Below are 16,686 nucleotides of genomic sequence, written 5' to 3'. Positions count from 1 at the left end.
TCATCAATGCTTTATTCTGCAAAACTGAAACAAACAAACAAAGTAGACATACTTGATATCATCGCATACGGAACAACCTGCTCTATTAAAATAGCACATTATCTAACCTGTCAAATGAATATAGTAAAAAAACAAATCATGCAAAATCTGCCTTCCAAAAACCATGCGGAGCTCCTTTTCTTCTGCGCCGTGTGTCCATACAGATGTTTACGACCACATATGGGGTATTTCTGTAAACCGCAGAATCAGGGTAATAGATAATGAGCTTTGTTTGGCTGTTAACCCTTCATGTGTTACAGAAAAAATGGTTTAAAATTGACAATCTGCCAAAAAAGTGAAATTTTGAAATTTCATCTCCATTTTCCTTTAATTCTTGTGGAACACCTAAAGGGTTAACAAAGTTTGTAAAATCAGTTTTTAATAACTTGAGGGGTGAAGTTTCTAAAATGCGGTCATTTATGGGGGGGGGGGGGGGTTTCTACTATGTAAGCTCCACAAAGTGACTGGTCCTTAAAGTGTGTTTTGGACATTTTTTGGAATTGCTTCCAAAATTCTAAGCCTTTTATAGTCCTAAATTTTTTTTATGACATTTATAAATGATGGCAACATAAAGTAGACATATGGGGAATGTTAAGTAATCGTTAATTTCTAACGATAATTTGTTTTCCCTTATTCCTAACAGCAGCACAGATGGGGTTAACTGCGCCCTGTGGACTGGTAGGACCGGCGGAATTTTTAATGAGCCCAAGAACCAATAAGCGGTCTTCAGCTCCCTGAAAGGGAGGAGATCGCCCCCCAGCCCACCGTGTCTTTAACAAGCATAATGTACCTAGGGTGGGAAATTTGTGTGCTGCTGTTAGGACTAAGGGAAAACAAATTATCGTTAGAAATTAACGATTCCCTTACGTCCTACCAGCAGCACAGATGGGGAGATAGCAAGAAGAATCCCCTAGGGAGGGTCCTCATGCCTGGCAGAACTAAGAACTGTCTGCCCAAAAGCCGAAAACTCTGCCACCCTAGCATCTATCCTATAATGGGAGATGAAGGTTGACTCAGAGCTCCAGGAAGCCGCCTTACAGATCAACTCTAAGGGGAGAAGTCTTCTCTCTGCAACAGAGGTGGAGACAGCCCTAGTAGAATGGGCCCTCACAAACTCCGGAGGATCTAGAGATTGGGAGACGAAAGCCTCCCTAATGGCTTCCTTGATCCAGCGACTAATGGTAGCTTTAGACGCTTTACGACCTTTAGACTTACCGGCAAACAGGATGAGGAGATTCTCATCTATCCTGAACTCTCTGGATCTATCCACATAGACCTGGAGGCACCTCGAGATATCCAGCGGGTGTCTGGCTGGAGTATCAGAGGAGGAGGCTGAAAACAAAACTGGTAAAGAGATTACCTGGTTAATATTTTGGAAGGTTGGAACCTTAGGCCTGAAGTAGGGTAAAAACTTCAGGAGTACTCTGTCCTGCAAGAAGATGATGTAAGGGTGAATTGCAGAAAAAGCTTGTAGTTCAGAGATCCTTTTGGCTGAAGCTACAGCCAGAAGAAAAACCACCTTTAAGGTCAAAAATCTGAATTCCACCTCCTCCAATGGCTCGAAGGGGGGGGGGGGATGCTAACCCCCTGAGCACTACTGAAAGATCCCACTGGGGGATAGGTTTCAGTATAGTAGGCTTTAGTCTTTCAGCTCCCTTCAGGAAGCGTTTGATGAGTGGGTCCCGAGAATGTGGCCTGTTAAGACAGGCCGAGATGGCACAAATCTGTACTCTCAAGGTAGCTGGAGAAAGACCTTTATCTAATCCATCTTGAAGGAATTGCAATATCGCAGGAAGGGGCGGATCTGCAGACGCCACCTGTTTGGAATCACACCATGACATGAAGATTCTCATGATCCTGAAGTAGGCCTTCTTCGTAGACTCTGCTCTGGAATGCGACAAAGTTCTCAGGACCGACTCGGAGAGCCCCTCTATGTTGGGAAGGGAAAACCTATAAAAGGACACTGAAAGCTGATGAACTATAAAAATATTGTTTTATTTGAGTACATGATTAAAAGCATACATAGAGATAACAGACAAATGCACAAAGTGCAGCACAATCCTGGGAGAGTTAGTAGAGTACAAAAAGGGTAAGGAGACAGGAGTGACCCGAATATGGATATATCTAAATAAGGCAAAGTTACCATGTAAAATATATGTTGAAGGGATACCCACTATTGGTAAGAGTACAAATAATCTCGTCAAATATAAAGTGCAAGTGCAAGCTTATATATATAAGCAAAGGAGAGGAGAAATAACCCTTCAATGTGGGTCCCTAAATACATATATGTATATATACCTATTCAAGTAGTCTAGGCGGGTAAATAAAGTGCAAGTGCAAATCACATGACAATTTGTAAAAAGAAAACACATAATAAGTGTTTAATCAAAAAGCACAAGACAACCGCAAAAGTTAAGCAGGTAAACAGATGAACAGGGATAAGGTCACATACCGTGTGTAAAATGATGGTAAGTCCACAGGAAGACTGCACACCCCGACGCGCGTTTCGATTTGAAACCTTCCTCTGGGGGTACAGTCTTCCCACTGGAGCAGTCCCTCTTAAACAAGTGTTCCGCCAATCGGAGTCCATTAATTGGACACATGGGTTCTAAGGCACAGGTGAACCGCGCGGTGGCCAAACGCGCAGGTGCAGCTGCGTCTATTCACTCAAGGACCTTCCGTGACGTCAAAAGCGTCATAATCTCGCGGGATATTCAAAAGTCATATGGTAGCCGATATTACAACTACGTCTATTGTTCAAGGACCTTCCGTGACGTAATAAACGTCATGGTCTCGCGAGATATTCAGCAGTCACGTAACAGTTAGTTTTACAACCAACAAGGTCATGCAGGCGGATCACATGATCGTGAGTTATAATCACATGTTTCTCCAATGGTTCAAACGTCATCCAAAAGGGGAGGACACAAATAGGCACGTCACGATGTGTGAGCAAGTAAGTGTCTAAGCACAAAATAATGCGCATATATATTCGTAAAATTGTGATGCACATTAAGTGCATAAGAAAAACAATGAAGGAATGGGAATTTGATGAGGTGAAATGAGTCGCGGCTACATAGTCTCTCCTGAAAGGGTGGTAACCTATAGCGGATATCCTCACAAGGAGAGTCCATGGCCGCGAGTCATAACCTCAACAGGTGAAATCACATATATAGCATAGTGCAATTATATATATACATAGTGGTGCAATATGCACAACCTGATGAACAAGGTGAAAATTGGACTGGGTAAGATGAATCACAGCGATACAATCTCCCCAAAAGGAGGAGAGAGTGCATGGCAGGGAGTCAAAACCAAGCACAAGAAGAATATTAGTAATGTGCTTATGAGTGCATTGTGCAAATTTATAAAAAATTGGAAGAGGTAAAATGAGTCACGGCCACACAGTCTCCCGACAGGGCAACACCCCAACGAGACCCAATAAGGGAGACTGTATGGCCGGGAGTCACAACCAAACCCAAAGTGCAAAAAGAGAGAAGGGATTATTGATGCACTGGATAAGTGCATTGTGCAAAATACAAAATATTATTGGTAGGTAAAAAAGAGAAAAACAATCAATGAGTGAAAGAAGGGCACGTATATGACATACATATATGAACCTGAGGGGACAATACATATATGTCATTCATAAACCATAAAAAATATTAATGTAAAAACACAAGAGAAAAAGAGACGTGAAGTGACATTTCGATCCTTCAGATTGTATCATTGGTGACGTAGATAATCCACTAGAACATGCTCAAAGTACTTGTAGAGAGCGTGGAAATAGATCTAATAACCTATGATAGAGAAACATTATTAATAGCGGGACTCCCCAGTGGGAAGATACATAAAACACTTATAAACATGAGATCCTGTCTAAGGAAAAGGAAAAGTTAAAAAACAAAAATATATAGAACATTTTTGTTAGTAAAAATGTAAAATTACATGTTCACTGTAGGAAAGGGGCATACGACAGGGCATCATTGAGGCCCTTTGGTTGTTTAGTGTCCAAGGTCCAAATCCACTTTGTTTCCAATTGGGCCAGCCGTTTCATTAAGTTACCACCGCGCATACCTAAGTCAATGTGGTCAATGCCACAGACTTTCAGGGATGAGGGGTCACTATCGTGGAAGCTCTTAAAGTGTCTCGCGATCGGTTTTAAATCATCCACTTCAGTGGTGTCCTTCGATTTTAAAATATCTCGGACATGTTCGCGGACTCGTACTTTTAGTTCCCTGCTTGTCAGTCCCACGTAAATTTTTGGACACGGACAGGTAGCATGGTAAATTACACCTTTAGTTGTACACGAGATGTGGTGTGTAATTTTATATGTTTTTGTCTGTGCAGAATTCATAAATTCGGTGGTTTTTAAGATGTTATCACAGGCCACACATTTCCCACAGGGGGAACACCCCCATTTTGGTCCCTTTGAACCAAAGATTGTGCCTTGTGTTTGAGGGGCATAATAAGATCTGACCAGATGGTCTCCTAAGGTTTTCGCCCTCCTGGGTACCACCGATGGATGTGATGGTAATATTTTATCCAGAATTGGGTCAGCCCTCAGTATTGGCCAGAACCTCTCTAAAATCCCTCGCATGGGCAACACATAATATTTTTTATGGTTTATGAATGTCATATATGTATTGTCCCCTCAGGTTCATATATGTATGTCATATACGTGCCCTTCTTTCACTCATTGATTGTTTTTCTCTTTTTTACCTACCAATAATATTTTGTATTTTGCACAATGCACTTATCCAGTGCATCAATAATCCCTTCTCTCTTTTTGCACTTTGGGTTTGGTTGTGACTCCCGGCCATACAGTCTCCCTTATTGGGTCCCGTTGGGGTGTTGCCCTGTCGGGAGACTGTGTGGCCGTGACTCATTTTACCTCTTCCAATTTTTTATAAATTTGCACAATGCACTCATAAGCACATTACTAATATTCTTCTTGTGCTTGGTTTTGACTCCCTGCCATGCACTCTCTCCTCCTTTTGGGGAGATTGTATCGCTGTGATTCATCTTACCCAGTCCAATTTTCACCTTGTTCATCAGGTTGTGCATATTGCACCACTATGTATATATATAATTGCACTATGCTATATATGTGATTTCACCTGTTGAGGTTATGACTCGCGGCCATGGACTCTCCTTGTGAGGATATCCGCTATAGGTTACCACCCTTTCAGGAGAGACTATGTAGCCGCGACTCATTTCACCTCATCAAATTCCCATTCCTTCATTGTTTTTCTTATGCACTTAATGTGCATCACAATTTTACGAATATATATGCGCATTATTTTGTGCTTAGACACTTACTTGCTCACACATCGTGACGTGCCTATTTGTGTCCTCCCCTTTTGGATGACGTTTGAACCATTGGAGAAACATGTGATTATAACTCACGATCATGTGATCCGCCTGCATGACCTTGTTGGTTGTAAAACTAACTGTTACGTGACTGCTGAATATCTCGCGAGACCATGACGTTTATTACGTCACGGAAGGTCCTTGAACAATAGACGTAGTTGTAATATCGGCTACCATATGACTTTTGAATATCCCGCGAGATTATGACGCTTTTGACGTCACGGAAGGTCCTTGAGTGAATAGACGCAGCTGCACCTGCGCGTTTGGCCACCGCGCGGTTCACCTGTGCCTTAGAACCCATGTGTCCGATTAATGGACTCCGATTGGCGGAACACTTGTTTAAGAGGGACTGCTCCAGTGGAAAGACTGTACCCCCAGAGGAAGGTTTCAAATCGAAACGCGCGTCGGGGTGTGCAGTCTTCCTGTGGACTTACCATCATTTTACACACGGTATGTGACCTTATCCCTGTTCATCTGTTTACCTGCTTAACTTTTGCGGTTGTCTTGTGCTTTTTGATTAAACACTTATTATGTGTTTTCTTTTTACAAATTGTCATGTGATTTGCACTTGCACTTTATTTACCCGCCTAGACTACTTTAATAGGTATATATACATATATGTATTTAGGGACCCACATTGAAGGGTTATTTCTCCTCTCCTTTGCTTATATATATAAGCTTGCACTTGCACTTTATATTTGACGAGATTATTTGTACTCTTACCAATAGTGGGTATCCCTTCAACATATATTTTACATGGTAACTTTGCCTTATTTAGATATATCCATATTCGGGTCACTCCTGTCTCCTTACCCTTTTTGTACTCTACTAACTCTCCCAGGATTGTGCTGCACTTTGTGCATTTGTCTGTTATCTCTATGTATGCTTTTAATCATGTACTCAAATAAAACAATATTTTTATAGTTCATCAGCTTTCAGTGTCCTTTTATAGGTTTTCTATTAGTTTCTGAGTTAAGCTCTTTTGAGGGGCCTTTACTGCGGCTTTATGCCATTCTTTTGTGTAATCTACTTCTGTATTAATTATGTTGGGAAGGGACTGATCAACCTCCAGGCTGTCAGGTTGAACCTGTGCAGATCTGGGCAGAGGTGAGTGTCCCACGACACCAGGGTCTGCTCCGGGGGGAGTCTCCAGTATTCTCCCCGACTCATCTGAATGAGCTGGGTAAACCAGGATCTCCTGGGCCAGAACGGTATGATGGCTATTACCGAGGCCTGATCCTGACGGATTTTCGTCAATACCCTCGGTATCATGGAAAACGGAGGGAAGATGTAAGCCAACCTGAACCTCCACTGTATCGACAGAGCATCTATCGCCAGGGGGTTGTCTTCCCTGTACAGGGAACAGAACCTCAGCACCTTGGCGTTGAACCTGGTCGCCATGAGATCCACCATCTGTGAACTAACTGCCTGAAGATCTCCGGATGCAAAGACCACTCCATGGTCGGTAATCCTCGACTTAAGTGGTCCGCTATCATATTGAGGGAGCCTCGAATATGAGTGGCAGATAGATGGGAAAGGTTAGTCTCTGCCCACCGCAGAATTACCCCGATCTCTGACAGAAGGGGCAATGATCTTGTGCCTCCCTGCTTGTTTATGTAGAGAACCGCAGTCATATTGTCTGACTGGACTTTCACTGCTTTGCCCCGGATCTGAGGGGCGAAGTGAAGGAGGGCTAGCCGGATAGCTCGCATCTTGCGTAGATTGGAAGAGAGACGCCATCTCCAGAGGAGACCAAGATCCCTGTACTGGGGATCCGTCCAGGTGAGCGCCCCAGCCTACAAGGGACGCGTCTGTAGTCAATATGAGCCAAACTGGTTGGGTCATAGACTTCCCTGCTGGCAGATGGAACCACCATCTGAGGGAATTCCGGGTTTGACCGGACAGGGAGCACAGGGAATCTAGCCCCGCAGGGCTGCCGTTCCATAAGTCTAAGACCTCCGACTGAAGAGGACGGAGGTGCCATAGTGCCCAAGGGACTGCGTCCGCAGCGCTGACATGAGCCCCAGCATTTTCATGAGGGTCCGGATGGAGACTCGACAAGGGACATAAAGTACCCTTGCCAGGTCCTGAATCCGCGCTCTCCTTTCTAGAGTCAACTGGAGGGACATCTCCACAGAGTTGACCACGAATCCTAAATAATGGATTGAAGTCGATGGGCTCATATTCGACTTCTGCCAGTTGATAATCCAGCCCAGGCAGAGGAGAAAGGAGATTGCGATCTGAAGATGGTGGGTAAGGATTGGAACTGAAGAGGCTATGAAAAGCCAATCGTCCAGATAAGGAATAATAGTCAGTCCTTGGAGTCTCAAAGCTGCCACGACTGACACCACTACCTTGGTGAAGATAAGAGGGGCAGAAGAGATTCCGAAGGGAAGAGCGGCGAACTGAAAATGCCTGCAAACCCCTGAAATCTGGACCGCGATCCTGAGAAACTTTCGTGAGGCGGAATGGATCGGGATGTGGAGGTAAGCATCCCTGAGGTCCAGAGTAGCCATGACGTCCCCAGGGTTGAGGATGTGGCTGACTGACCTTATGGTTTCCATCCGAAACCTGGTTTTCCTTACAAATCGATTGAGGAATCTCAAGTCGATGATCATCCGGAGATCTCCCGTATTCTTGGGAACCAGGAATACTGGAGAATAAATCCCTAGGCCTCTCTCCCCCGCCGGCACCTCCTCCAGAGCTCCCTTGGAGATATAGTTTTATATATACTTTTGTTTGGCAGACCCGAAGTTTCGCGTGGCGATGAATCTCTCTGGGGGGGGGGGAGATAAGATCTACCCGGTAACCGGCAGAAACTATACCCTTTTTTTGCCTCCTTGGTGGGTTTGCGGGGGAGTCTCGAGGATCTACGAGACGGCCCCCCCCAATCTGTGCGCCTAGCCTGCTGCCCTGAACGGCCTCCGCCTCTTTGATTCTGTCTGGTGCGTCCCCGAAAGGGCTGCTGGGGGAGACTCTTCCCTTTCTTGTCGGAGAGTCCCTCCATAATTTTATCCAATTCGGACCCGAACAGCCTATCCGGCTCGAAGGGGAGCCCGCATAAATTAAATTTGGACGCGTTGTCCGCATTCCACGGCTTCAGCCATAGTGGTCTACGGGCAGCCGAGACCAGAGCCATTGTTTTGGCTGCCAGCTTTACCTGCATCTGGGTGGAGTCACACAAGAAATCCATAGCCAGATAAACTGACTTGAAGGCGGACAAGATGTCATCTCTGGAAACGCTCTGGTCCACGTCTGTCTGAATTTGATTCAGCTTGGAGCGTAGGAAGGAGGCTACTTCAGTGGCCGCAATAGATGTCGATGCAGAGGCAGCGGCCGCTGCGTAACCCCTTCTAAGGGTGCACTCTGCCCTCCGATCTAGAGGATCCTGCAGACTAGACCCATCGTCTACAGGGACCAGAGTGCGCCTGGACAGCTTGGCTATCGCCATGTCCACCTTGGGAATGGAACCCCACGATTCCACCAAGGGTTTAGCCATCGGGTACATAAGCTTGAACTTCCTGGTGAGGACTGGACCTTTTTCAGGCTTTCTCCACTCTGTGCGCATCACAGAGAGAAGGGTCTCATCCGCCCTAAAGACACGCTGTGTCCGTCCGGCGGGATCGGAGGACTCCCCCATGTCAACATCATGGTCCCCCGACCTGATGGACTTCAGCAACTTCTGTGTTTTCTCTGGAGGGAAAAAACAAGAAGTTAGTTCTTCTTCCTCAGAAGATGACCCCACCGAACAGGGAGTGGGTCTCTCGACTGGTGCAGCCACTTCCATGGGAGTCTGGGAGGATCCTGGTAGCCTCTCATTAAGAAGGCGCACAACTCCCTTTATGGAATCATCCACGTAGGTTTTCGTCCACTGGAACATCTCCTGCATCGTGGGTTCCGTGGGTGCGTGTGTGCGACAACTTTCACACCTTGAGTAAGGGCAGTTGTCGTCCAAGGGTGTGTTACAGTCGTAACAGGCCAAGTGCTTTCTTTTGGCCCCGGACTTCCGCTGTTGATCAGAATCCCTAGGGAAAGCCATCACTGTAACAGAAAAAAAGACAGGTCATAACACCTACAAACACACAGGGAGGTGGAAAAGAGACCATATGGGCGCCCACCAGCACTTGAAGCAAAGCAATATATCCAAGCACAGGGAACTCTGGAGCTAGCTTGTCAAAGCGATGCAAGCAGAGACTGAATGACCGGCTCTGGGCGTTTAAAAAGGGGAAGCCCCGCCCCCTGGGTGGGACCTCCAGAGAACAAAGCCCAGAGAACTCATGGAGCCTTATTATAGGCTCAGCTTAAACATATACATCTCCCTAAACTACCCTGACAATTCAGGATGTCCCTTGGAGGAAAAACAACCGAGCGGTGAGAAGAAAAACCCACCGCGTCGGAGATACGAGAAACCGGAAGTGACGTTGCGCACCTGCGCGTCACTTCCGGAAGATGGCGGCGCCCACGGCGCGGCACAAACGTGGCGAGAGCAAAACGGGGCACCGCTGAGTCGCCGAAAACCAGGCGGAAGAAGAGGGGAGGGGAGCCACCCCCCCCCCCCCGACAGTACACTGTTTAAAATATAGCCGCAATTAAGCCTAAAGTAAAGGCAAAAGGCAAAAAAAGGGGCGATTTCTTTAGAAAAAACAAGAGCCTCACGCCAGTCCACCTGTCCAAAGGACAGAAAAAAACACGGTGGGCTGGGGGGCGATCTCCTCCCTTTCAGGTATCAATTTCTGTTTTAAAAGCAGAGAAATAAAAATTATGAAAATTGCAAATTTTTCAAAGTTTTTGGTAAATTTTAGATTTTTTTCATAAATAAAGGTGAAATATATTGACTCAAATGTATGACTATCATGAAGTACATTGTGTCATAAGAAAACAATCTCAGAATGGCTTGGATAAGTAAAAGTGTTCCAAAGTCATTACCACATAAAGTGACACATGTCAGATTTGCAAAAAATGGCCCGGGGTAGAACGGGTTAAGCAAAAAATTTCCATAAGGGCTTGTTCACACGACCGTATGTATTTTGCGGTTCACAAAAAAACGGATCCGCAAAAAATGCGGATAACATCCGTGTGCATTCCTTATTTTGCGGAACGGAACAGCTGGCCCCTTCATAGAACGGCACTATCCTTGTCCGTAATGCGGACAATAATAGTACAAGACTCAAAATGTTGCAGAACGGAAATACGGACATACGGAAACGGAATGCTAAAAAATATACGGTCGTGTGAATAAGCCCTAAATATATAAAATAAACAGAAGAGTTTATTGTTTGTGTTTTGTAATTAACTTTACTATTGCGATATACAGTCGTGGCCAAAAGTTTTGAGAATGACACAAATATTAGTTTTCACAAAGTTTGCTGCTAAACTGCTTTTAGATCTTTGTTTCAGTTGTTTCTGTGATGTAGTGAAATATAATTACACGCACTTCATACGTTTCAAAGGCTTTTATCGACAATTACATGACATTTATGCAAAGAGTCAGTATTTGCAGTGTTGGCCCTTCTTTTTCAGGACCTCTGCAATCCGACTGGGCATGCTCTCAATCAACTTCTGGGCCAATTCCTGACTGATAGCGACCCATTCTTTCATAATCACTTCTTGGAGTTTGTCAGAATTAGTGGGTTTTTGTTTTTCCACCCGCCTCTTGAGGATTGACCACAAGTTCCCATTGGGAAGATCTGGGGAGTTTCCAGGCCATGGACCCAAAATGTCAACGTTTTGGTCCCCGAGCCACTTAGTTATCACCTTTGCCTTATGGCACGGTGCTCCATCGTGCTGGAAAATGCATTGTTCTTCACCAAACTGTTGTTGGATTGTTGGAAGAAGTTGCTGTTGGAGGGTGTTTTGGTACCATTCTTTATTCATGGCTGTGTTTTTGGGCAAAATTGTGAGTGAGCCCACTCCCTTGGATGAGAAGCAACCCCACACATGAATGGTCTCAGGATGCTTTACTGTTGGCATGACACAGGACTGATGGTAGCGCTCACCTTTTCTTCTCCGGACAAGCCTTTTTCCAGATGCCCCAAACAATCGGAAAGAGGCTTCATCGGAGAATATGACTTTGCCCCAGTCCTCAGCAGTCCATTCACCATACTTTCTGCAGAAGATCAATCTGTCCCTGATGTTTTTTTTGGAGAGAAGTGGCTTCTTTGCTGCCCTTCTTGATACGAGGCCATCTTCCAAAAGTCTTCGCCTCACTGTGCGTGCAGATGCGCTCACACCTGCCTGCTGCCATTCCTGAGCAAGCTCTGCACTGGTGGCACTCCGATCCCGCAGCTGAATCCTCTTTAGGAGACGATCCTGGCGCTTGCTGGACTTTCTTGGACGCCCTGAAGCCTTCTTAACAAGAATTTAACCTCTTTCCTTGAAGTTCTTGATGATCCTATAAATTGTTAAATGAGGTGCAATCTTAGTAGCCACAATATCCTTGCCTATGAAGCCATTTTTATGCAACGCAATGATGGCTGCACGCGTTTCTTTGCAGGTCACCATGGTTAACAATGGAAGAACAATGATTTCAAGCATCACCCTCCTTTTAACATGTCAAGTCTGCCATTTTAACCCAATCAGCCTGACATAATGATCTCCAGCCTTGTGCTCATCAACATTCTCACCTGAGTTAACAAGACGATTACTGAAATGATCTCAGCAGGTCCTTTAATGACAGCAATAAAATGCAGTGGAAAGTTTTTTTTGGGGATTAAGTTAATTTTCATGGCAAAGAAGGACTATGCAATTCATCTGATCACTCTTCATAACATTCTGGAGTATATGCAAATTGCTATTATAAAAACTTAAGCAGCAACTTTTCCAATTTCCAATATTTATGTAATTCTCAAAACTTTTGGCCACGACTGTAGATAAAGAGATTCTCATGCAGCTGTTCAGACAGTATAACGCATAGGAAGCTTTCTAACTGGAACACCCCTTTAAGCTACCAGCAGTAAAGGGTATCCCTGTTAAATCGCTGGGACCCTTACCGGTCTTGAGATTGGGAATTCCCTCGCCCATGTTGCATGTGCACCGCTGCTCCATTCATTTTCTATGGGATGACCTGATGCAATAGAGAATAAATGGAGCAGCAGGGAGCATGCTCCACCACTACTCCATTCAAGTGATGGATAAAGCACCCCATTTTTGGAGGCCCCACCTAATGGACATTGTTCTAGCGGGTATCCCCTTTCCTGTGCGGGTAAATGTCATATACGCATACAAGCATTATATACCAATTAGATCTAGCGCCTCTGCTCCCATGGCGCCACACGCAGGGGATCACTGGCCTCAGTAGGCGCTCCCCTGATATACTTCATTCATGTACACTCACCTAAAGAATTATTAGGAACACCTGTTCTATTTCTCATTAATGCAATTATCTAGTCAACCAATCACATGGCAGTTGCTTCAATGCATTTAGGGGGGTGCTCCTGGTCAAGACAATCTCCTGAACTCCAAACTGAATGTCAGAATGGGAAAGAAAGGTGATTTAAGCCATTTTGAGCGTGGCATGGTTGTTGGTGCCAGACGGGCCGGTCTGAGTATTTCACAATCTGCTCAGTTACTGGGATTTTCACGCACAACCATTTCTAGGGTTTACAAAGAATGGTGTGAAAAGGGAAAAACATCCAGTATGCGGCAGTCCTGTGGGCAAAAATGCCTTGTGGATGCTAGAGGTCAGAGTAGAATGGGCCGACTGATTCAAGCTGATAGAAGAGCAACGTTGACTGAAATAACCACTCGTTACAACCGAGGTATGCAGCAAAGCATTTGTGAAGCCACAACACTCACAACCTTGAGGCGGATGGGCTTCAACAGCAGAAGACCCCACCGGGTACCACTCATCTCCACTACAAATAGGAAAAAGAGGCTACAATTTGCACGAGCTCACCAAAATTGGACTGTTGAAGACTGGAAAAATGTTGCCTGGTCTGATGAGTCTCAATTTCTGTTGAGACATTCAAATGGTAGAGTCCGAATTTGGGGTAAACAGAATGAGAACATGTATCCATCCTCTGATGGCTACTTCCAGCAGGATAATGCACCATGTCACAAAGCTCGAATCATTTCAAATTGGTTTCTTGAACATGCAATGAGTTCACTGTACTAAAATGGCCCCACAGTCACCAGATCTCAACCCAATAGAGCATCTTTGGGATGTGGTGGAACGGGAGCTTCGTGCCCTGGATGTGCATCCCTCAAATCTCCATCAACTGCAAGATGCTATCCTATCAATATGGGCCAACATTTCTAAAGAATGCTATCAGCACCTTGTTGAATCAATGCCACGTAGAATTAAGGCAGTTCTGAAGGCAAAAGGGGGTTCAACATCGTATTAGTATGGTGTTCCTAATAATTCTTTAGGTGAGTGTATATTCCTAATTTATTCTATTATAATCCCATCTTAATAGTGGTCTTTATAGCATAACTTTATATTCAGGTAAAGTAAATATTGTGGATTCTCCTTTGTGGCTGGCCCTGTATGGTCTAGCCAAGGAACAGTCCCTTGTGGACCCACCAGACCCCTCAGTTACACCCCTGATTTCTGGGACAAAAATACTGTTTTAATCTGGCTCTTCATGGTCCTGTGATGTTACAGTAACCTCTTCACTATTGGAATTATTGTGTTTGGGATTATCTATTCCACTAGAATTTAAAGATAGTTTATTTTTTTGATAATCTGTAAAATCTGCATGCAGCAAGCTCCCTCTAGTGGTGGCTGTAGGCAGGCAGAATTTATAGTAAGTTCCCTCTAGTGGTGGCTGTAGGGAGGCAGAATTTATAGTAAGCTCCCTCTAGTGGTGGCTGTAGGCAGGCAGAATGTATAGTATGCTCCCTCTAGTGGTGGCTGTAAGCAGGCAGAATTTATAGTAAGTTCCTTCTAGTGGTGGCTGTAAGCAGGCAGAATTTATAGAAAGCTCCCTCTAGTGGTGGCTGTAGGCAGGCAGAATTTATAGAAAGCTCCCTCTAGTGGTGGCTGTAGGCAGGCGGAATTTATAGTAAGCTCCCTCTAGTGGTGGCTGTAGGCAGGCAGAATTTATAGTAAGCTCCCTCTAGTGGTGGCTGTAGGCAGGCAGAATTTATAGTAAGCTCCCTCTAGTGGAGGCTGTAGGCAGGCAGAATGTATAGTAAGCTCCCTCTAGTGGTGGCTGTAGGCAGGCAGAATTTATAGTAAGCTCCCTCTAGTGGAGGCTGTAGGCAGGCAGAATGTATAGTAAGCTCCCTCTAGTGGTGGCTGTAGGCAGGCAGAATTTATAGTAAGCTCCCTCTAGTGGTGGCTGTAGGCAGGGAGAATTTATAGTAAGCTCCCTCTAGTGGAGGCTGTAGGCAGGCAGAATTTATAGTAAGCTCCCTCTAGTGGTGGCTGTAGGCAGGCAGAATGTATAGTAAGCTCCCTCTAGTGGTGACTGTAGGCAGGCAGAATTAGCAGTAAACTCCCTTCGAGTAATGGCTGTAGGCAGACGGCCCCAAATAATTTTGTTCAAAATGCATTTGCCAAGAATCTCAAATTTTTTAAATAAGCATAGCATTAGCACCAGAATGTTTTCTATAATTATGCCATTATTGTACTTTATTTGTGCATTGTCTTTTTTTTCTTTGTTTCTAGCCATGGCAGCATGCACCTGCACATTGGTATGTGCTGACTGACCCCCCTTTTTTGCGGTTGTACTGGAGGTGTGGCTGACTCCTGTTGGTCTTGCACCCCTGACCAGCCTGTCTGCCCCATAGACTGATTTTAATTAGAGTAAGTATAAAACTGTAGCCTGCTCTCATTGTATTTATTGGAAGCCATTTGCCACCAGAAGTATAGAGTGGGCTTAGCATGCACGTTAGTACCTGCATCCCTGGATTTAATGGAGGCCGTTATGGCACCAAAAATTGTACAAGGCAGAGTGGACCCAGCATGCATCTGGAACCTGCACTCCCTAAATTTTATGGTGGCCATTATGGCACATAACAGGTAGTATTTAGTGTTAGGTTCCCGTCTTATAGAGATCGCCTTGACGCCGGCAGACGGGTCCAAATAAATTTGTACAAAATGTATTTGCCAAGAATCTCAAATTTGCTAAATAAGCGTAGCATTAGCACCAGAATGTTTTCTATAATTATGGCATTATTGTACTTTATTTGTGTTTGCAGAGTGCTGTTGCATTGTCTTTTTTCTTTATGTTTCTAGCCATGCACCTATGCATTGGGATGTGCTGACCCCCTTTTTTTGCGGTTGTAGGCAGGCCAAATTTGCAGTAAGTGATCTTCCTCTAGTGGTGGCTTTAGGCAGGCAGAATTTGAAATGAGCAGCTAAGCTTCATCAAGGATTGTGTCTAAACTCCATGCGCCGTGAGAACTTTGTGATGTCACAAGCTCACGCGACATGCTAAAGTCATGTGGGATGTACCCACAGGAAAATATCTACATCCCATGTGCTCTGGTAATAAAAGTTAGCATTATACTAATAATAACTAACCCGATTGATGACGTTAACAGTGAGGCACATGGTCATTTTGGGATTGCGACTTCCAATGTCACATGACCCAATGACGTGAAAATAAAAATGGGCGGGGGGGCGGGGACAGTTCTATAAACTAATGGGGGTCTTGTGTTTCTACAGACTAATTCTCCACCATGTAGGATCTGCCCTCCATCCCCCGGCCATCCAGGTCTCGAGTGGAAAGACCTCTTCAGATCATCTCCGTGTTACATTGGGTCATCACCGTCCTTGTGGTAGGTAAGATGTTACGTGTTGTAACGTGCGTCACAGGTGACTCGATTTATGGCAGATGCTGCAAAGGGGAAGCGTGGGGTAAAAATCTCCAGAATACTCTGAGCACTGCCCCCGTATAACGTTATTTCTGTATAACAGGGGTGGCCTGCACCGCGATCCTCCTCTACCTCTTCTGCACGGACTGGTGGCTCATCGCTGCGTTATATCTGGCCTGGCTCGTGTTTGACTGGAAAACCCCCAGTAAAGGTGAGATTTATGTCTCGTTCCCAACAGCAGCAAAATGGTGCATAAAGATATTCACTGTCTATATATGTGGAAGATGAGATCATTGAATACTGGCAGCCACCACCAGGGGAGCTCAATGCAGATGGCTTTATATAGCTGACATTGAACTCAATCGGAGCTGTATAAATCTGCATGCAGTGAGCTCCCCCGAGTGGCGTGGTGGCAAGTGGTAGTCACTGATAGTATCATAGAAAATTAGGAAGGACTTTAAGGTGTTGTCCCATCTTGCCATTACTAAAGAAATATAGGACTAAGTGTCAACCATT

The sequence above is a fragment of the Bufo bufo genome, chromosome 3 (genome assembly GCF_905171765.1).
Source record: "Bufo bufo chromosome 3, aBufBuf1.1, whole genome shotgun sequence".
Taxonomy (NCBI): domain Eukaryota; kingdom Metazoa; phylum Chordata; class Amphibia; order Anura; family Bufonidae; genus Bufo; species Bufo bufo.
Note: the sequence above shows the minus strand (reverse complement) of the source record.